This window comes from Marmota monax, unplaced genomic scaffold, assembly GCF_021218885.2.
Source record: "Marmota monax isolate L192 unplaced genomic scaffold, Marmota_monax_Labrador192_F-V1.1 WCK01_AAM20220418_F8-fsc00863, whole genome shotgun sequence".
Lineage (NCBI taxonomy): Eukaryota > Metazoa > Chordata > Mammalia > Rodentia > Sciuridae > Marmota > Marmota monax.
In genome coordinates, this window is record NW_026692017.1 from 19,088 (window position 1) to 41,450 (window position 22,363).

At 39.4% G+C, this 22,363-nt stretch overlaps 1 pseudogene; it reads left to right on the forward strand.

Moving 5' to 3' along the window:
- The first annotated feature begins 1,319 nt into the window (after positions 1 to 1,319).
- On the forward strand, positions 1,320 to 18,871 carry LOC124097359 (signal recognition particle subunit SRP72-like; annotated as a pseudogene).
- The last annotated feature ends 3,492 nt before the right edge of the window (positions 18,872 to 22,363 follow it).

Here is a 22,363-nt window from a genome sequence, read left to right on the forward strand (position 1 = left end):
ATATGGGCTTTTGATGTATACTTTACTTATCTTTTGCACATTGGGCTTTAAATTATTTTATATCCAACATGAGATATGTCCATTGAGCCCCCATGTTAAAAAATGTGTAATCTTATGATTGCCTGTACACTAATTCCTGTTTAGGAATATTCATATATGTTGTCCTATTCATTTGTTGTTTTTTGTCCTACTCATGAACATTTTGTTAATCATACATAACTTTTGATAAACGTATAGGATCTCTCAGCAATACCCCCTAAAAAAACTCATTAGGCAATACTAAACCTAATATTACCAAAGATTAAAAGCTCTTTGGAATCTGTGCCTATATGTGAATATCAGATTCCATGTATATTTAAAATATAAGTTTAATTTTCCTTTTTAAATTTGCATGAAATATATTATGTATTCTTGCTAAGATATCCTCATGCATCAACTAGGTCAAAATCAGTATACATAGAACACACCCTATGTCTTTCCCTATCAAAAACACTAAAACATTTTAAAAGGTATGGTGAAAAATTACATGTTATCTGATATACATATTCATTTCAAAACAATAAAGTTCTGACAAAGAATTCAATTTGAATCCTGAACTTATGCTGATACCAAATTCAAATTTTTGGAAAAATCCAATATTCTTATGAACTCCCATGTGTTTTTGAATAAACCATTGAGTATTCAATGGTAATGGTGCCTGTGGATTTTGTGTCTTCTTCATATTTTACATTCTGACATTCCCCATCTAAAAATACTAATAATCATATAACATATATGATACATTTCTCTGTCTCAGAACTAATATATTTGTATTGGATTTTATACATATATTCCTATGTACCTTCTTATGAGTACTCATGAGGGCTGCCATTCACATTCACTATATAACACAAAACCTATTGCAAAAGATAATATTAGACCTGAACCCCTTCTTCTCCCTAATCAACCTACATACTGTGCCCATTACAGTGAATGTTGACATAGACATTGAAATACCAATGGTAATCTTCCTGCATCATCATTAATTGACTTATAGCATGCATAAGTACGTCCTAGTATTCAAAAATATGTACCCAAATTCCCTATATAATGATGCCCTTCAATGATTTAGATTCTATGCAGTTTTGTGCTGGTTCCACTTTTTTACTGATACTGTCTTCTAAATATTCATGTTTTCCAATATGGATATTCTTCCTCTACAATGACTCCTCACCCAAATCAAAACGCATGGTAACCCTAAGCTTATTAAATTACCTCAATTAAGTTTCACAGGAGAGCATATATAGAATTGTTATGGCAATAGAGGTGTATAGGTGATCATGGCCCTACTGAGAGCCTCAAAGTTAGATGCCAGACTGATCCTGAGGAAATATGAAGGCAGCTATGTGCTATGTAGGCCCCGAGAAAACATCTTCCAGGATAAGTAATATATCCAGAAAGAAGGGATGAATCTGAATTCTTAATCCAAATAAGAAGGACAGAACTAGGCCTGTCTAGACAGCTGACCTTGGATAGGTTTGCTTGACTCTGTCAACTTTTGAAAAAGTCACAGGAAGATAGGTGCAGCCTCCGCCTCATGGGGCTCTTGGAAACACCTGGTAGGAGAAAGTGGTTGCCAAGGAAGTGACCTCATCTCACTTTCTTCATTTGAGTGACCTCACCTCACTTCCTTGGTGATGGAACTCTCTTAACAAAGAATAAAGGTATCTAGGCACCCAGAGGCAGATACAGTCTCAGTCTGCTCAGTTGTTTGGCCTCACCCAGTACAGAGTCCTACTTTCTTGATATTTACTGATATATGGTTGGCCAAATGTAATGAAAGCACTAAGGAGGAGGCTTTCCTGACAATGAAGGTACAGGACCATGACATGGTCCTGAAAACTCTGGTGAGTTTTCCCAAGGACACTAGAGCTAAGTATATAGAGGCTATTACAGGTGAATGTAGTTTAACATACCAGTAAGTTGACACTGTGGATGGACACAGACCCTTTTAAGGGATGTGTGTCTATGTGTGTGTGTGTGTGTGTGTTTGTGTTTGGGGATGTGTATTTTGATTTATTGTTTTGTCTCTCATTGCCTGAGAATATGGAGGGAAAAGCATTTGTTCCACTGTTAATTGCCTGTATTTTAGTGAGGTGCTTTGCTGAAGGCTACTATTTCACCATTGATATGTTCCTCTTCATGTGTCATCTTAGGAAGAAGAAAAAAGCATGCAACAGTGGAGGTGTCTGTCAAATGAAAATATTCCAATTGCTCATCCCTGTGAATTAATGAATGGACAGCTGCTTGCCTTGTGGATGGGGAAGACTTATTATGTTCATTTGTTCAAGTATTTCTCATGAAATTTGGCCACTACAGAGAAGATGTTGGTGGATTTATGTCAAAGATGTTTACCACCTCCAAGCCCTCTGAAATGTCCATCGATGGGCTTCATGCAGAGACTCATGAGCATCACTGTGAGACTCAGAAATCACTGTGGAAGGTACAGTTTTCAGAGCAGAACCCTGGCTGGATACATAGATATCCAAGCAGGATGAGCAATAGAAGAAATTTATTGTCCTCGCTTTGGTCCTGTAAAAACCTCTGTCCAGAGCTTTTATTATTTGCTTTATTGCCCTGCTCTACTCATGAGAAGCAGTTTTTGCCTTAGGGCTCTCTTTTGTGAAGCCTCAGGAGAAGAACATTAGAAATTTGCTTGAATGGGTTGCATCTGTTACTCAGTGCTAAAGCAATTGCCTCACCTGAGTGAGGCACTCATTGAGATGCTCCACACAGCTTCGAATTATTAATTATATTGCTTCTCCATCCAAAACTACTATTGTACAAAAACCAAATTGAGTGGAGACTCTCCTTTCCATCATGTGAGATTCCAGACATTCATGAAATTACAACAGTGACCCTTTAGGACCAATGTATTAGTCCTTGCCCTTAAGTTGCTAGGACTTAGATGATTGAGTTTCTTCTAGCTCAATTTACATAAAAAAGAAAATACCTACTATTGGCAAACTGGAGGCCTCTATTTTTAGTTGAAGGGTACTATTAACTATGGGCTCATTTCAACTTCCCTGGATCTCAGAATGGTATCTAGCCCATCATGAATTTAGGCAAATGAGGGGCATGGGTACTTCCATTTGAAACAATCCTGGACTTTTGTAAGTATGGACACATTCAGCCATGTTTTTAGAATGATTGCTTAGTAGGAAAAAGATAAAAGGACTTGGCCCATGAGGGAGGGTTCCTGAATGAATTGTGATTTGTGTGGTGGTTGTAATAGATAGCTGGGTAAACCTCAGTAGTAACAATTGTGTGAATCAAATCACAACATGAGACAAACCTGTTTTCTGGAACTTACCCAAGAAGTGTTACAGTGAATTGTGTTGGAATTTTAGGTACCCCAGCATCAGAGGTGTCTTTAGAAAATAAGAGCAAGACCCAATGTGGAGTTCTCTACCACATTAATAATCTCAGTGATGATTTTACATATTATTCTCTATAAAGCCTTAGGTGTCAAAGTGAGAGCCTGAAGCATACATATTCCATCCATGTTAGACCCATTGAACCTGATGCATGAGGCCTGTTGGATATGATGTGGAAAGCCCTCTAGCATGAGTTCTATAGATGTTAACAGCTAGACAAGATCGCTCACCACTTCTTGGGCCCTGTCTGAATCCAAAACCTACCTAGATGCCTACTTCATTGTTGACATATGCCTATGCCTACATTCTGAATTTTATCTAATTCCCATGAGGTAGAAGCTCTGAAGCACCTTAGGAACTCCCTCTGCTCATCATGACAAAATAAGAGTGGGACTTCATTGACTACAAGTCATTAAAATGCTGGAGATAACAGATCCAGTATGTTTGAGACTACTGATGATGAAGCTAGGGCAGGAAAGAGTAGGTGTTGGCCAAGAAATATGTATCTCTGGCACTGGCTTCCAAGCAATGGCACCAACACAGATGTTATCACACACCTGCACTCCACTGCTCCAGGGCCATTTGCCAATGGGCTCAAAGTCATGGGCATCTCTGTTCTACACTATTTTCATGAAGTCTAGTCAAAAAATCCACTGTCTGGGTCATTCATGAGGAGCCACAAAAGATCCTAAGGTTCTCCAGAGCTTCCTGGTAATGGGAATTTCCAAAAGTTTATGGTATTGGTCTAGCCCTATTTTAAGAATAAAATAGGTGGCACTGTGGGGTTATGATACACTCAGGAGCCATTAAGTGGTGAGGAATCTCTTTTAGATGAATGCTATGGAGAAATCACATGGGCAAGGCTTCCCCAAGAGTTGTCAAAGGTCACATGAGGCCAGGCCCATTCTGGTCTAAAATGTGAGGTTCTGTGTGTTTTGGCTCTCAACAATGGCAGACAAGGCTTTACTAAGAAAATCATGTGATATCCTGGCTGAGATCCCAGTGCTCTGGAGAAAGCCACCCTGGGCATAGATCTCAGTTTCCAAGGGTGCCTCTTATGCTTGACCTCCTAAAATCCCACCACAATTCATGGCAATAATTCTCTGAGGTCTGTTCCAGAACTCACTCTCTAATGGGAATCACATCAGAGTTCAAGCTAAGGTTGACCCAGTCATATCTTCCAACCACCACACAAATGACCACAATTAAAAAAAAAAAAAAAAAAAAAAAAAACACTCCCACATGGCCTTCATCCTCTTCCATATAGGCACTCATCATAACGTTCTGGCTAAAGTTTCCATACAGGGAGAAGTCCAAGATGGTGTCCAAAGTAAGCTCCCATGCCTCTCATTTGCCTAAAATCATGGGGCCTGGACACCCTCCCTGAGAACTAGGATAGATAAAATGGGCCTGCAGTTAATACTGCTCCATTTCTCAAATTAGAGGCCGTCTGACTACCTGGGGTAGATTCTTTATGTGTACTGGAGTCATGAAAAAACAAAACCACCTATGTACTAGCTGCTGCTGGGATTGGAACAACTTATTTAACACAAAGATCCCTGTTCTCACTTCATGGAGGTCAGGAGAATTACCAGAGGAAGGGGAGAGATTTATCCAAAATTACTGTTCTTTTGTGTCAGTTTTGTTTTGGATGGACACATGGGATCTTTATTTAGTTACATGGGGTGCTGAGAATCTAAGCCACAGCCTCACACAGGGCCAAGAGGCTGCTTCATACACATCCCTTTACAAATCACATTACCAAAGCACCACAGGTGAGGTCCCTTAGTCTCCATTTTGAAACTGTTTTCTTGAGGCTTCACAAAAGGTTGGCCTGATGCAAAGACCTTCCTGACATTCAGGGGAACAGAATGATAGGTCAGAAAAAAAGCCTGGGGGCAGACTTTTCCACAAGATGAACACTATGGCACTGAGAGCTCCTGATCTTGCTACTTGGGTTGCTATCTAGCCAAGCAGGATTTCTCTACTGAGAGCCTTAACTGTCACAATGATTTCTGAGTTTTCTGAGATGCTTGGCATTTCCTTTTTCAATCCATTACATGGCCATGTCCCAGAGCTTGGAGGTTGCACATATCTTGGCACAAAACCATGAGTCCCTTCTGGCTAGGGGCCAAAATTCAGGAAGAATACAGGAGCTTAGGAACATAGAAGGTGTTGACCATCTGCTAGGCAAGCAGCAGTCCATTCATAAATTTGCCAGGATGAGTGCTAGGAAGCTTTCCACAAGACAGGACACATTCACTGATGCATTCTATTTTTTCTATTGTCTATGACCACAGATACAGTAGGATACGTCTACATAGAAACACTCACCTTGAGCAAAAGAACTAACTGTATATAGTCCACTCCACAATGAACAAACCATTTTCCTCCATATTTTCAGAACATGAAACAAAACTACATAGTCAAACATGCAAACACAAAGACACACACATCCCCCTAGGAGTTGGTCTGCATCTATCCAAAGTATAATCTGACTGGTGGGCGAAACTATGTTCACTAGCAGTGGCCTGTCCTGTGTCAGCTCTGGTCTCCTTGGCCAACTCTGTGAAGTTGTCAGGAGCCAGCAATGAGCCAGTACTTTCTTTCTCAGGAAAGGCCCCTTTTCAGAGCTTTCTAGGCAGTTGGCCATCCACACATCAGTAGCTTCCAAAAAAGAATGACTCTGTCATTGGTAAATCCAAATAAGTGAGCCCACTGGGACTGGGACTGGCTCTAGGTGCCTGGCTACCTGGATCCCAAGTTAAGAGGGTTCCATCACAAAGGAAATGAGGTGAGGTCACTTCTTTCAAGGAAGTGAATGAGGTCACTGCCTTGGCAACCACTTTGTCCAAACAGTTGTTTACAAGGGTCCCATGAGATGGAGGCTGACACATCTTCCTGTGACATTTTCACAAATTATAAATGTAACATACAATAAGTGTGAAGGATCAGCTATTGACACAGGCCTGGATTGGTCAATCTTCCCTGCATTGAGAAGAGAGAGGCTGATTCAGACACATCCCTTTATTCTGACCAGGTGTTTGCCATGGAAGATGACTTTAGGCTTCTCAGGTCATACCCAGCTGCCTATATCTTCTCCAGGGATCATTTCTGCATCTACCTTTGAGGTTCTCAGCAATTGTAGGATCCCCTACATACCTGTATTGAAAGATCAACTCTGTACCTGCTCTTACCTGAAATTAGATTGAGGGAACAGAGTATGGTTAGGGTTAATATCATGTTTTATTTGGGTTAGGAGTCATTCTGCTGGATGAATACTGGTATTGGAACCCGGTATATTTATAAGAATGTATAGGTGAAATGTAAGTATGAAAACAGAAAACTAGGTAAGATCTGGAGCACAGAAGGGCATTGGGCCCTTGATTTGGATACATAGTTTGAAATTACATTCTGCACAGATGTGTCATATAAATCAATATAAAATGGATAGGATCATGTACCTCAGATTAATGAATGTAGAAGAGAACATCCAGTGAAATAGGTATAGTGGGTAGGATTGGAGTGTAGGTTTAGGAAGAAGATTGAGCTTAGGTTGGACAAAAAGTCCTTTTGTGATAGGGTTTCTGTTAGAGAGTGAATGTGAATGTCAGCACACATGAAGAGGCAGTCACAAGAATGTACTCGGGAAAATATGAAGAAAAACAGATATCAATATAGAAGTTAGGAGATCAGGCAAAGTATAAAGTGAGTGATAGGATTAGGAATATTTTCAACAGGGAGGGTGGTTGAACATATAATCTTAGAAAGAAACAAATATATAGCCCCCAATAGTATTGAAATTTGATAGCATTAGAAAATGTTGACATGGATTTTTTTTTAGTAATCCATGCTCTCACTAAATTTAGGCTTTGGCAGAATCATAAGTATGAGCTTATCATTTTGGGTCCAGAATATTATTGTGATGAAATGTATGTGTATATATGGTGACATGAGTATTTCTTCCACCATTTGTGGTAGCATGTTTTGAAACCATACACATTAGTTTTGGTTTTTTTTTGTTTGTTTGTTTTTTTGTGTGTGTTTTTTTTTTTTTAATTTTTATTGTTGGTTGTTCAAAACATTGCATAGTTCTTGACATATTTCACACTTTGATTCAAGTGGGTTATGAACTCCCATTTTTACCCCATATACAGATTGCAGAATCACATCGGTTACACATCCACTGATTTACATATTGCCATACTAGTGTCTGTTGTATTCTGCTGCCTTTCCTATCCTCTACTATCCCCCCTCCCATCCCCTCCCCTCCCATCTTCTCTCTCTACCCCATCTACTGTAATTAATTTCTCCCCCTTGTTTTTTTTTCCCTTTCCCCTCACTTCCTCTTGTATGTAATTTTGTATAAGCATGAGGGTCTCCTTCCATTTCCATGCAATTTCCCTTATCTCTCCCTTTCCCTCCCACCTCTCGTCCCTGTTTAATGTTAATCTTCTTTTCATGCTCTTCCTCCCTACTCTGTTCTTAGTTACTCTCCTTATATCAAAGAAGACATTTGGCATTTGTTTTTTAGGGATTGGCTAGCTTCACTTAGCATAATCTGCTCTAATGCCATCCATTTCCCTGCAAATTCTATGATTTTGTCATTTTTTAATGCAGAGTAATACTCCATTGTATATAAATGCCACATTTTTTTTATCCACTCATCTATTGAAGGGCATCTAGGTTGGTTCCACAGTCTTGCTATTGTGAATTGTGCTGCTATGAACCTCGATGTAGCAGTGTCCCTGTAGTATGCTCTTTTTAGGTCTTTAGGGAATAGACAGAGAAGAGGAATAGCTGGGTCAAATGGTGGTTCCATTCCCAGCTTTCCAAGAAATCTCCATACTGCTTTCCAAATTGGCCGCACCAATTTGCAGTCCCACCAGCAATGTACAAGTGTACCCTTTTCCCCACATCTTCGACAGCACTTGTTGTTGTTTACTTCATAATGGCTGCCAATCTTACTGGAGTGAGATGGTATCTTAGGGTGGTTTTGATTTGCATTTCTCTGACTGCTAGAGATGGTGAGCATTTTTTCGTGTACTTATTGATTGATTGTATGTCCTCCACTGAGAAGTGTCTGTTCAGGTCCTTGGCCCATTTGTTGATTGGGTTATTTGTTTTCTTATTGTTTAATTTTTTGAGTTCTTTTATACTCTGGATATCAGGGCTCTATCTTAAGTGTGAGGAGTAAAGATTTGTTCCAAGGATAGGTTCCCTATTTACCTCTCTTATTGTTTCTTTTGCTGAGAAAAAAACTTTTTAGTTTGAGTAAGTCCCATTTGTTGATTCTAGTTATTAACTCTTGTGCTATGGGCCTACACATTAGTTTTGGGGATACCAATAGGAGCACCTTGTGCCTATGAATATAGAGATGATGCATGAATAGACAATACTGTGAATAAATAATATAACTGGTTCCAACTTTAAATAATGGATTGAATTGATATCTTAAAATATACATGAAATCTGGTATTCATATACCTACATTCATTCCAACTAGTTATACATCTAGTGGTAATATTAGGGTTACTAATTATCATGAAGAGTGTGTGAGTTTTTCTTTTAAAACTATTAGGGAAATCGAAAATAATGTGTTTGTAAAGAAGTCTCATGAAAACGGCAGTCAAGAAACATGGATGCATATATGTGTTCTGATGTAGGAAGTGACTGAATGTGAATCATTTGCCTATAAATTTGTGAACTTGTGGATGAAAGGATATATCCTATGATGTATAAATGCTGAAGAAATAATAATGAACCAATGTTAAATGAAAATTAATGTCAAAATACACATCATGTCCCACATGAATCTATTTTCATTAATATTAACCTGGGGTCAATTTTGTAGAAATATTTGGAATATTATGTACTATTTACTGAAGTTTTTTTTCAGAATTAGGAAACAAATATGTATGCCGTTAAAATTAATATTTCTGAGAATGATATTGGAAAAGTTTATTATAAATCCACAAACATAAACATGAAAGAATCAAAGTAGTGTATAATAAGACACATATTACATGTTTGAAAACTTTGGAGTGTATATTCATATATATAATACACACACAAAAAAAAACGTAGCAATAGATATGCCAATCAAAATTCATAATGGAATAGATACCATTCACAGATTTAAAAATATTTATTTTTCAGAACATGGTTTTATGAATAAACTTGTACAATTGTGGAGCTCACCATAGGTTGAATTTTCATTTCCCTCAGGGTTTGGGGGGAATGATCTGTTCACAGAGTTTGTATTTGCCAAAGTCAGAGAACTCACAAGAATGCACCTGTGACAGAAGGAAGGACTACATATATGCATATAAAAATACATGTTCTTACTTACGCTTCAGAGAAAGGGAGTCAGGAAGTTACACATTTGTTGACTTTGAAAATTCATGGAGAAGTATTAGAATGAAAATGTGACTAGTTTTATAACACATATCCTTGATAAAGCCAAAGGCAAGTCCAACGATGCACCATGCCTCCTATGAACTTCCTGTACATCTTTTCAGTTAGGTTTATTTTTATCCATCATGGTAGGATTAGGAGTCTAGTAGGGTATGGGTTAGAGTCAGAGATTCAGTATTTCAAATGGAAAATAGGAAAATGAATCCAATGTGTATGCGAACAAGTGCTACACAAAAATTTGCCCAATGTCATCCAGAAAAATGACTTGACATTATATTCACCCCAAATAAGACACAATTAGAAGAGGAAGAAAACCTGTGAATACATATCGGGAATGGAAAATGCTCAGGAGCTCACAACCTTGGAGGTGGCAAAGGAGATTACAAAAGTAGAGGTCAGGGTAAACATTCCACAAACATGGAGCTGAGCTGGCCCAATGACTTCTTGACAACCTGCCTTTGAGTTTGCACACTTGAAATATATGTTGGTTAGCTTGCCAATCTCTAAAAAACAAATGCCAAATGTCATCTTTGATATAAGGAGAGCAACTAAGAACAGAATATGGAGGAAGAGCATGAGAAGAAGATCACCATTAAACAGGGACGAGAGGGGGGTAGGGAAAGAGAGAGAGAAGGGAAATTGCAAGGTAAAGGAAGGAGACCCTCATTGTTATACAAAATTACATATAGGAGGAAGTGAGGGGAAAGGGGAAAAAACAAGAGAGAGAAATTAATTACAGTAGATGGGGTAGAGAGAGAAGATGGGAGGAGAGGGGATGGGAGGGGAGGGGAGGGGGGATAGTAGAGGATAGGAAGGGCAGCAGAATACAACAGACACTAGTATGGCAGTATGTAAAAACGTGGATGTGTGACCGATGTGAATCTGCGATATGTATACGGGGTAAAAATGGGAGTTCATAATCTGCTTGAATCAAATGTATGAAATTTGATATGTCAAGAGCTTTGTAATGTTTTGAACAACCAATAATAAAAAAAAATTAAAAAAGAAATACGTGTTGGTGTAAGGAGCCTTAGCTTCCTTTGTAGTGAGACCATCAAAGCTGGATCTGCATCTATGTGAACTGGAGGACATGGTTTTTATTTTCCAATGAACATGAGGCAGCAGAGTTGAATCCTCTCTTTGTAGGTAAAGTGTGGCCACTGGAGGATGAATGTCTCCCCATGTGGATTGTGAAGCCATTGGGTCCTCCTCCAATTTTTGTGTCGTTTTTTGCAGCTGCACTGGGAATTTGTTATTTGCTTCACGAAATACAAGAAGGTCAACTGGGACACAGTGCTGGAGGGAGTTCTGTCACATGAGGTGGTTCACGGTCTGCAGGAGAAAATATCATCCAGGCTGCTATCCCATACATTTATACCCCTTGATTGGAGCAACCTGATTCTGGGCATTGCCCCCAAACCTCTCCTCATAACAAGATGCCTTTACATATAAGGGTCTGCTGGCTGCACCATGACAGTCACATCTCATTTGGAGGCCAATGACAGATCAACATGGCCAAACCATGGAGGTTTTATCACACACCTGCACTCCAAAGCTCCAGGCCCACTTCCCATTGGGCTCCAACTCACTGGCATCTCTGTTCTACACCATTTTTATGAATTAGAGTCAATCAAGGCAGTTTCTGGTTCAGTCATGATGAACAACAGGAGATACAAAGGTTCTCCAGTGCTTCTTGGTAATGTGAATTACATAAATTTCACGATATTGGTCTAGGCATATTTCAAGGATGAAGTAGGTGGCACTGTGGGTTTGGATTCATTCAGGAACCCTGAAGTGGTGAGGAATCTTCTTTCAATGAAAGCTCTAGAGAACTCTGCTGGCAAGGTTTCCCAAAGAATGGCCAAAGGGTCATAAGAAGCCTGGCCCATTTGGGACTAAAATGTGAGGGTCATGTGTGTTTTGACTCTCAACTATGGGTGCCAAGGCTTTAATAAGAAAATCATGTGATATCCTGGCAGAGATTCCCAGTGCTGTGGAGAAAGCCACCCTGGACCTAGATCTCAGTTTCCAAGGGCATCTCTCATTTTTGGCCTCCTAAAATCCCCACACAATTCCTGGCAATACTTCTCTGAGGTCAGTTCCAGAACTCAGTCTCTAATGGGAATCACACCAGAGTACAAGCTGAGGTGGACACAGTCATCTCTTACAACCACCACATGAATGACCACAATTAAAACAAAAACAATTAAAAAAAAAAAAAAAACTCCCACATGGCCCTCATCTGCTTCCATATAGACACTCATCATAACATTCTGGCTGGAGGTTTCCCTAAGGGGAGCAGCCCAAGATGATGTCCAAAATAAGCTCCCATTCCCCTCTATTGCCTAATGAAATCGTGGCCTGGACACCCTTCCTGAGAATCAGGATATATAAAATGGGCCTACAGTTCATACTGCTCCACTTCTCAAATTTGAGGCCTATTGATTGTCAGGGGTAGATTCTTTATGTGTACTGAAGTCATGGCAAAACTCAAGCACCTATGGGGTAGCTACTCCAGGGCTTTGCACAACCCATTTGACCAAAAGGATCCCTGTTCTAGCTTCATGGATGTCAGGAGCCTTACCAGAGGAAGGCAAAAGATTTCATCCAAAATGACTATAATTTTTTGTCATTTTTGTTTTGGATGGACACATGGGATCTTTATTTAGATTCATGTGGTGCTGAGAATCTAAGCCAAAGCCTCACACAGGGCCAAGAGGCTAATTCAGACACAACCCTTTACAAAGCAATTATCCAAAGAGTCACAGGTGAGACCCCTCCATTTCCATTTAGAAACTGTATTGCTGAGGCTTACCAAAGGTGTGGTCTGAGGCAAAGAACTTCCTGACATTCAGGGGAACAGAGCAATAGGTACGAAGAAGGCCCAGGGAGAAACCTTTCCACAAGATTAACACTATGGCACTGACAGCTCTTGATCATGCTCCTTGGGTTGCTATGTTGTCAAGCAGGGTTTCTACACTTAGAGCCTTACTGGTCACACTGATTTCTGAGTTTCCTGAGATGTTCAACATTCCCTTCAGCAATCCAGTTCATGGCCATGCCCCAGACTTGCAGATGGTATATATCTTGGACACAAATCCACGAGCCCCTTCTGTAGAGAGGCCAGAATTCAGGAAGAATACAGGAACTTAGGAACATAGTAGGTGTTACCCATCTGCAAGGCAAGCAGCAGTCCATTCATAAAATAGCCAGGATGAGTGCTGGGAAGCTTTCCACTAGACAGGACACATCCACTGATGCATTCTTTTTTCTACTGTTTACCACCACAGACACAGTGGGGTCCATTGACCTAGAAACACTCGCCTTGAGTAAAAGGACTCACTAGTAAACAGTCCACTCCAAAGGTAACAAACCCGCTTTCCTCCATATTCTCAGAACATGAAACAAAACCACAAATTCAAACACAGACCCACAAAAGCACCCCCCACCCGAGTTGGTCTGCCTCTATCCAGTGTCCTCTGACTGTTGGGTCAAACTGTGTTCCCCAGCAGTGGCCTGTCCTGTCTCAGCTCTGGTCTCCTTGGCTAACTCGGTGAATTTCAGGAGCCAGCAATGAGCCACTACCTTCTTTCTCAGGAAAGGCCCCTCTTCAGAGCTTTCCTAGTATTTGGCCATCCCCATACGAGTAGGTACCAAGAAAGAATGACTCTGTCCTTGGTAGATCCAAACAAGTGAGACCACTGGGACTGGGACTGCATCTGGGTGTCTGGCTACCTGGATTCCAATTTCAGAGAGTTCCATCACCAAGGAAGTGAGATGAGGTCACTTCCTTAAAGGAAGTGAATGAGATCACTGCCTTGGCAACCATTTTGCCCTAACAGTTGCTTCCAAGGGTTCCATGAGATGGAAGCTGCTCCATCTCCCTGTGACATTTTCACAATGTAGAAAGGTATACATACCATAGGTGCCCAGGACCAGCTATCCATACAGGCCTGGATTGGTCCATCTTCCCTGCATTCAGAAGAGAGAGGCTGACTCAGACACATTTCTTCTTCCTGACCTGTTTGTTTGCCATGGAAGATGATTTTAGGCCTTTCAGGCCCTACCTAGCTGTCGACATCTTCTCCAGGGATCATTTCTGCACCTATCTTTGAGGTTCTCTGAAGGTGTTGGATCCCTACATATCTGTATTGCAAGATCAACTCTGTACCTTCTCTTATGTAAAATTAGATTGAGGGAACAGAGTATGGTTAGGGTTAATATTATGTTTTATTTGGGTTAGGAGTCATTCTGCTGGATGAATACTAGTATTGGGACTGGGATATTTATCAGTATGTATAGATGAAATGTAAGTTTGAAAACAGAAAACCAGGTAAGATCTGAAGCACAGAAGGGCCTTGGGCCCTTGATTTGCATACACAGTTTTGAATTATGTTTTGCACATATGTATGATATAAATCAATATAAAATGGCATAGAATCTTGTATGTTGGATTATTAAATATAGAAGAGAACATCCAGTGAAATAGGTATAGTAGGTAGGATTGCAGTATGCATTTAGGAAAAAGTTTGAGCTTAGGATTTGGACAAAAAGCCCTTTTCCAATAGGGTTTCTGTTAGACAGTGAATGTGAATGTCTGCACACATGAAGTGTCAGTCACAAAAAATGGACTTGTGAAAATAAGTAGGAAAATAGATATCAGATAGAAGTTAGGAGAACAGGCAAAATATAAAGTGATTAATATGGTTAGAAATATTTTCAACAGGGGGGTGGTTGAACATATAATCTTAGGAAGAAACAAATATATAGCCCCCAATAGGATTGTAATTGGAAAGTATTTGCCAAAGTTGAATTGGATATTTTCTAATAATCCATGTTCTCACTAAAATTAGGCTTTGATAGAATCATAATATAAGTGTGAGCTTTGCATTTTGTGTCCAGAATATTATTGTGATGAATATGTAAATCAGGTGACATGAGTATTTTTTCCACCATTTGTGGGAGCATGTTTTGAAACACTATAATCTCATGTTTGGGGATACCAATAGGTGTACCCTGTGTCTATGAATAGAGAGATGATGCGTGAATAGACCATACTGTGAATAAATAATATAACTGGTTCCAATTTTAAATAATGGATTGAATTGATATTTTAAAATATACATGAAATCTGGTATTCATATACATACATTCATTCCAACTAGTTGTACATCTAGTGGTAATATTAGGCTACAATTTATAATGAGGTGTGTGTGTTTTGCTTCAAAAATGATTATGGAAATCAAAAATGATGTGTTATGAAAGTAGCTTCATGAAAAAGCAAGTAAAGAAACATAGAGAAGCACATGTGTTCTGTCACATGCAGTGACTGAAAGTGAATCATATGCATTTAAATTTGTGAACTTGTGGATGAAAGGATATATCCTATGATGTATATATAGTGAAGAAATACTAACATACCAAAGTTGAAAGAAAATTAATGTCAAAATACACATCATGGCCCCGCCCTTCCCCGCGTCTCCTCCAAGATGGCGAGCGGCGGCAGCGGCGGGTTTCAGTGCCTGCGCTGTAGAGTGAAGTGAACCGTTACGGCCAGAACGGCGACTTCACGCGCGCTCTCAAGACCGTCAACAAGACTATACCGTTTAGAACGTTATGATGAATGCTTAGCTGTGTATAGAGATCTTGTCCGAAACTCCCAAGATGACTATGATGAAGAGAGGAAAACAAACCTTTCAGCAGTGCTTGCAGCTCAAAGCAATTGGGAAAAAGTGGTTCCAGAGAACTTGGGCCTCCAAGAAGGCACACATGAACTGTGCTACAATGCTGCATGTGCACTGATAGGACAAGGCCAGCTGAACCAGGCAATGAAAATCCTACAAAAAGCTGAAGATCTTTGCCGATGTTCATTTTCAGAAGACTGATGGGACTGAGGAAGACCCACAGGCAGAACTGGCCATCATTCATGGTCAGATGGCCTATATTCTGCAGCTTCAGGGTCCTACCGAGGAGGCTTTGCACACAATCAGATAATAAAACTAAAGCCAACTGATGTGGGATTGTTAGCTGTAATTGCAAATAACATCATTACCATGAATAAGGACCAAAATGTCTTTGACTCCAAGAAGAAGGTGAAACTAACCAATGCAGAAGGAGTAGAGTTTAAACTTTCCAAGAAACAATTGTAAGCTATAGAATTTAACAAAGCTTTGCTTGCTATGTACACAAATCAGGCAGAACAGTGTCGCAAAATATCTGCTGGTTTACAGTCCCAAAGTCCTGCACATCTCCTGCCTGTGTTAATCCAGGCTGCCCAGCTCTGCCGTGAAAAGCAGCATACAAAAGCAATAGAGCTACTTCAGGAATTTTCAGATCAGCATCCAGAAAATGCAGCTGAAATTAAACTGACCATGGCACAGTTGAAAATTTCCCAAGGTAATATTTCCAAAGCATGTTTAATATTGAGAAGCATAGAGGAGTTAAAGCATAAACCAGGCATGGTGTCTGCATTAATGACCATGTACAGCCATGAGGAAGATATTGATAGTGCCATTGAGGTCTTCACACAAGCCATCCAGTGGTATTAAAACCATCAGCCCAAATCTCCTGCTCATTTGTCATTGATAAGAGAAGCTGCAAACTTCAAACTCAAATATGGGTGGAAGAAGGAGGCAATTAGTGACCTAGAACAGCTATGGAAACAAAATCCAAAATATATTCACACCCTGGCGCAACTTATTTCTGCTTACTCACTTGTGGATCCAGAGAAAGCTAAACTTCTCAGCAAACACTTGTCCTCATCAGATAGTATGTCTCTAAAAGTAGATGTCGAGGCTCTTGAAAATTCTCCTGGTGCTACGTACATTCGGAAGAAGGGTGGAAAAGTTACTGGAAATAGTCAACCGAAGGAACAAGGACAGGGAGATTTGAAGAAGAAGAAGAAAAAGAAGGGAAAAGGAAAACTGCCTAAGAATTATGACCCAAAAGTTACCCCAGATCCAGAAAGATGGCTACCAATGACAGAACGTTCTGACTATTGAGGAAGAAAGAAGGGTAAAAAGAAGGATCAGATTGGAAAAGGGACCCAGGGGGCAACTGCAGGGGCCTCATCTGAACTGGATGCCAGTAAAACTGTGAGCAGCCACCCACCTCTCCAAGACCTGGCAGTGCAGCAACAGTCTCTGCCTCTACAAGTAACATCATGCCCCCAAGACACCAGAAACCTGCAGGGGCCCCAGCAACAAAAAAGAAACAGCAACAGAAAAAGAAGAAAGGAAAAGGTGGCTGGTGATAGAATGTCCTTGTTGCAGGCTGTTTTTAAATAGCCTCAGTGATACACTAGGAACATAATAAAGGTAACACAGCAAGAAGCACAGAACTGCTCCCTCTTATATCCACATATTTTCATAAAATAATTTCTTGTGCATCAAATAGGAAAACACCTTTCTCAAACTGCCTAGTCAGGTTTGGTAACTTGAACTGCCTATGTTTGCACAGATTATGAGGACTGGGGATGATCAGGCATATACCACTTTGATATCTGTTGCACCCTTTATCTTTGTGTGCTGATTTGATCTTTTTTCCATTTCACGAACAAGGCATGTTACCTAAGGTCTCCCAGGATTTAAACAGAAACTGTTTCTACAAGAGTCTGAAGACACTTGTTGCTATTTTAGGTCCCACTTTAAATTATGTCTTACATGGCCCTAGGAGGCTGAAAGTGGAATCTTCTGAGCATTCTAAGTATTGAGTTAAAAATATCATGTGATAAGAAGGAACCTTACCAAAACACTAGTGTTATTCACTTAATTAAATGACCACAAAAAGACTAAAGTAAATGTTTTAAATAATTTTGACCATAATTCTGTCATGTGATACTGGATTATGGAATATTTTTCATATGTGTATATGGTTCCTTTGTGCCCCTTATCATTTTCATTCTCAGATTATGTTAATGATTTAGCACCATTCAATATCTCAAAATATATCAATGTTGTAAGAAGTTGACACTTTGACCTAGTGTTATGAGGTGAGATGGGTTTGGACTTTCTTAATCAGAAAGATTGATAGCCCCTATCAAGAACATAAAACATTGACTTCATTACATAGACAGGAAATCAATACCAAGCAGTATTAAGATCTAACAGGACTGTTTGGCCCAATTAATAGATACTCTAATGGCTTTTCTTTCCTTATGGGTTTTGACCTTTCATTACCTTTCTCTAAGTAATGAAGTATTTTACAATCAATTTGTGGTGTGAATGTTGTTCTTGTCTTTCCTTGTTCACAAGCCACCTTCATATTCAACAGCTGTGAGACAGTTACTGGGGTGCCTCCCCTTGTTTAATATTCATTTTATGCTGCCCAAGTATAATTTATTTAAGACTTATGAGTATTTCCTTTTGATCAAATTACTCTGTCCTTGTTAATAAAGTGCTGCTGTGTTAGATTCTGAACACATCTACTGAAACTTCTTCAAAGGGTTTCTAAAAAGGCTTTCCATCTTTAAAATAAGAAATAGAGTGCTGCCTCTCTGTTTAACATAATCAGAATCTGCAGTGGCATCTAAACATGAGGTCTTAAAATAAGAATGATTTATTATGTTATACTTTTGAGCTAAACAGAGAACAGTCTCTTGGTAAGAGTGACAAATATTTATTCCTTCTGAATATATACTGCAGTATAGGAATGATTGTTAGTAAATCTGTTATTTAGAATTCCATTAAATTTCTATGGTTAAAGATAATAATTTTTTAGGTTAACTAAGCAACAGAATCTTGATGAAAATTATACATCTTTGAAAATTTTGACCTAAGGCACAACAGTGAAATTTACAGTTCTCTATGTAGTCATTGTTTTTGGCAGCCATTGGTATTAGTCATTGCTAAGCAACTGAAATTTCAGTTCAAAAAAATAAGTTATTGTCAAATGAAGTGTTAACACCATGAATTATTTCCTCTTTTGGACAGGGCTTTAACCAGTGACATATATACTTTGTATATACATGTTGTATGTGTACATTTATAAAAACCAGTGTGGATACATCCATTCACTATGGCACATTTTAAAATAAAATATTCTAGCAGTGAAAAAAAATACACATCATGTCCCATATGACTCTACATGCATTGATGTGAACTGGAGTCAGTTATTGAAGAAATATTAGGATTAGTACTCAATGTTCACTGAAGTTAGTTTTGAGTATTAGGAAATGAATTAGTATGTTGGGAAACATAAATATTTCTGATTATGATCTTGTGAAAAGTTGATTATAAATCCACATAAATGTACAGGAAATAAGTAAATGTATAATATGACTCATATATTTCATATTATCAAATCCAAAGAGAGTATATATATATATATATATATATATATATATATATATATAAAACATTAAAAATTAACAATGGATATGACAATCGAAATTCATAATGGAATATATATCATTCACAGATCACAAAAATATTCATTTTACTATACATGGTTCTATTTATAAACTTGTTCAACTATGGAGCTCACCATAGGTTGAATTTTCAGTTCCCCCAAGGTTTGGCGGGAGTGATCGGTTCACAGAATTTTTATTTGCCAAAGTCAGAATACTCACAAGATGTATTTGTGATAGCAGGTAGAAATATATATATATATATATATATATATGTTCTGATCCAGGCTACAGAGAAAGAGAGTCAGAAGTTACACATTGGTTAACTTTGAAAATTCATGGAGAAGTATTAGAATGAAAATGAGAGTAGTTTTATAACACATACCCTTGATAAAGCAAAAGGCAATTCCAAGTATACACCATGCCTCCTATGAATGACCTGTTCTTCTTTTCTTTTAGGTTAATTTTTACCCATAACATTAGGATTAGTAGACAGAGTCTAGTAAGTTATTCATTCAGGTCAGAGTTTCAAAATTTCAACCCCAAAATATGAAAATGTTTCCAATGTGTATGCAACCATGTGCTACACCAAAATTTTCCCACTGTCATTCAGAAAAAATGCCTTGACATTACCATGTCCCCAAGTCAGATACAATTAGAGGAGAAGTGGAAGAAAATCTGTGAATACATATCTGAAATAGAAAAATGCTGAAAATCTCACAATCTTAAAGGTGGCAGAGGAGATTACAAAAATAGGGAACAGGGTAAACATTCTACAAATATAGAGGTGTGCTGGACTAATGACTTCTTGACAGCCTGCCTCTGAGCATTGGGCACTTCAAATATATGCTGGTTTCAGGAGCATTAAGTTTCTTTGTAGTAAGACCATCAAAGCTGGGTCTGTGTCTATGTGAACTGGAGGACATGTTTTCCTATTTTCCAATGAACATGAGGCAGCAAAGCTGAATCGTCTCTTTGTAGGTAAACTGTGGCCACTAGGGGCTGAATCTCTCTTCATGTAGACTGTGAAGCCATTGGGTAATACTCCAGTTTTCATGGTGTTTCTTGCAGCTTCACTGGGAATTTGGAATTTGCTACAAGAATTACAAAAAGTTCAAATGGGACATAGTGGTGGAGGAAGTTCTGTCACATGTGATGAGTCAGGATCTGCAGGAGAAAACACCAAATGAGCTGCAATCCCATACATTATTCCTACTAGAGCATAGCAACCTCATTTTGACCATCAATTGGAAACATCTCCCAACAACAAGATGCCTTTATATGTAAGGGTCTGCTGGTGGCACCATGTCAGTCACATGTCATTTGGAAGCCAATGGCAGATCCACACGACACCACAACAGACGTTTTATCATACACCTTCACTCCACTGCTCTAGGCCCAGTTCCCAGCTGGCTCCAACTCACTGGTATCTCTTTTCTACACTATTTACATGAATTCCAGTCAATCAAGGCACTGTCTGGTTCACTCATGATGAGCAGCAGGATATCCAAAGGTTCTCCATTGCTTCCTGGTCATGGGAATCTCAAAAATTTTATGGTATTGGTCTAGCCATATGTCAAGGATAAAGTAGGTGGCACTGTGGGTTTTTATTCATTCAGGAAGCATTCAGTGGTGAGGAATCTCCTTTAAATGAGCTAACACAGGAAAGGCTTCCCAAAGAGTGCCCAAAAGGTCACATGTAACCAGGCAAATTGGGGCCTAAATGTGAGGTCCACGTGTGTTTTCACTCTTAGCTATTGCAGACAAGGGTTTACCAAGAATATCATGTGATATCCTGGCAGAGATTCCCAGTGCTGTGGAGAAAGCCACCCTGGGCCCAGATGTCAAGTTTTCCAAAGGCGCCTCTCATGCTTGGCCTCCTAAAATCCCAACATAATTCATAACAATACTTCTCTGAGGTTAGGTCCAGAACTCAGTCTCTAATGGGAATCACACCAGAGCTCAAGCTAAGATTGACCCAGTCATCTCTTCCAACCACCACACAAATGACCACAATTCAAACAAAAACACTCCCACATGGCCCTCATCTTCTTCCATATAAGCACTCATCATATCATTCTTGCTGAATTTTCCATATTGGGAGCAGTCCAAGATGGTGTCCAAAGTAAGCTCCCATGCCCCTCATTTACCTAAAATCATGGGGCATAGACACCCTTCCGGAGAACCAAGATAGATAAAATGGTCCTGCAGTTAATACTGCTCCATTTTTCAAATTAGAGGCCATCTGACTGCTGGAATAGATTCTTTATGTGTACTGGAGTCATGAAAAAACCCAACCACCTATGTACTAGCTGCTGCTGGGATTGGAACAACTTATTTAACACAAAGGATCCCTGTTCTCACTTCATGAAGGTCAGGAGAATTACCAGAGGAATGTTAGAGATTTCATCCAAAATTACTGTTATTTTGTGTCAGTTTTGTTTTGGATGGACACATGGGATCTTTATTCATTTACATGGGGTGCTGAGAATCTAAGCCACAGCCTCACACAGGGCCAAGAGGCTGCTTCATACACATCCCTTTATAAATCACTTTACCAAAGAGCCACAGGTGAGGCCCCTTTGTTTTCAATTTGAAACTGTTTTCTTGAGGCTTCACAAAGGGTTGGCCTGAGGCAAAGACCTTCCTGACATTCAGGGGAACAGAATGATAGGTCAGAAATAAAGCCTGGGGGCAGACTTTTCCACAAGATGAATACTATGGCACTGACAGCTCCTGATCTTGCTACTTGGGTTGCTACCTAGCCAAGCAGGATTTCTCTACTGAGAGCCTTACCAGTCACAAAGATTTCTGAGTTTTCTGAGATGCTTGGCATTTCCTTTTTCAATCCAGTACATCGCCGTGTCCCAGAGCTTGCAAGTGGTACCTATCTTGGACACAGAACCACGAGCCCCTTCTGGAGAGTGGCCAAAATTCAGGAAGAGTATAGGAACTTAGGAACAAAGTAGGTGTTGCCCATCTGCAAGGCAAGCAGCAGTCCATTTATAAATTGGCTAGGATGAGTGCTGAAAAGCTTTCCACCAGACAGGACACATCCACTGATGCATTCTTTTTTCTACTGTCTATGATCACAGACACAGTGGTGTCTTTTTTCTACTGTCTATCGATCAACATAGAAACTTTGACATAGAGCTTTCCTGCTGTTCACATAAGTAGATACTAA